The sequence below is a fragment of the Felis catus genome, chromosome B1 (assembly GCF_018350175.1).
Source record: "Felis catus isolate Fca126 chromosome B1, F.catus_Fca126_mat1.0, whole genome shotgun sequence".
NCBI lineage: Eukaryota > Metazoa > Chordata > Mammalia > Carnivora > Felidae > Felis > Felis catus.
In genome coordinates this window covers 147299070-147300057 of record NC_058371.1, presented here as the reverse complement: position 1 = coordinate 147300057, position 988 = coordinate 147299070, and the positions used below count along the sequence as shown (strand labels likewise).

General features: G+C 47.4%; 1 non-coding gene across 1 annotated transcript; it reads right to left on the bottom strand.

The window, feature by feature from the left end:
- Positions 1 to 611: 611 nt before the first annotated feature.
- On the bottom strand, positions 612 to 775 carry LOC123385248. Its single transcript, XR_006597449.1, has one exon. It is a non-coding gene; the product is annotated as a U1 spliceosomal RNA (small nuclear RNA).
- Between the last annotated feature and the right edge of the window lie 213 nt (positions 776 to 988).

The window sequence follows — 988 nt, the reverse complement described above, 5'->3', positions numbered from 1 at the left end:
GGTTATCAGAGAAACCGGCTCTGTGAGCTTCTCAACATTGCGTTTTACTCTGATTTTGAAACGTTTTCTTTCAACTTGTGTCGCTGATTCTTACTTTCATGACGATACAGCATTTTGTTCTCGCGATGAGCCTTAGTTTGAAGCAAATGAAGTCCTGTTTCATCTGCTTTCCTCCTCCAGTGTCTTGAGTCCCCACTATGATACAGCCCAGGAGTTTGCTGGCCCTTTCCACACCTCTCCCTCCTCCCACGTTCAGCCTTTGTTTCACAGGTGAAGATGCTGCTTTGGGATTTTAAGAGGCCTTATTAACTTCCTTCAAATGTTCTTTTAAAAAAAAATTTTTTTTTAATTTTTTTTTAAATGTTCGTTTATTTTTGAGACAGAGAGAGACAGAGCATGAATGGGGGAGGGGCAGAGAGAGAGGGAGACACAGAATCAGAAGCAGGCTCCAGGCTCTGAGCCGTCAGCCCAGAGCCCAGCACGGGGCTCGAACTCATGGACTGCTAGCTCGTGACCTGAGCTGAAGTCGGACGCTCAACCGACTGAGCCACCCAGGCGCCCCTTAAAAATTTTTTTAACTTTTTTTTCTTTTTCTTTTTTTTTTTTTTTCTTAGGGGAGAGCGCAAATGCAGTCCCCCACTACCACAAATTATGCAGTCGAGTTTCCCACATTTGGGGAAATCGCAGGGGTCAGCACATCCCGAGTGCAATGGATAAGCCTCGCCCTGGGAAAACCACCTTCCTGATCATGGTATCTCCCCTGCCAGGTAAGTATTTCTTTTTCTTTTTGAGAGAGAGAGAGAGAGAGAGAGAGAGAGAGAGAGAGAGAGAGAATGAGCAGGGGAGGATCAGAGAGAGGGAACAGAGGATCCCAAGCAGGCTCTGCACTGTCAGCACAGAGCCCGACGCTTAGCTTGAACCCACAAACCGCAAAACCATGACCTGAGCTGAAGTCAGGCGCTCAACAGACTAAGCCACCCAGGTGCCC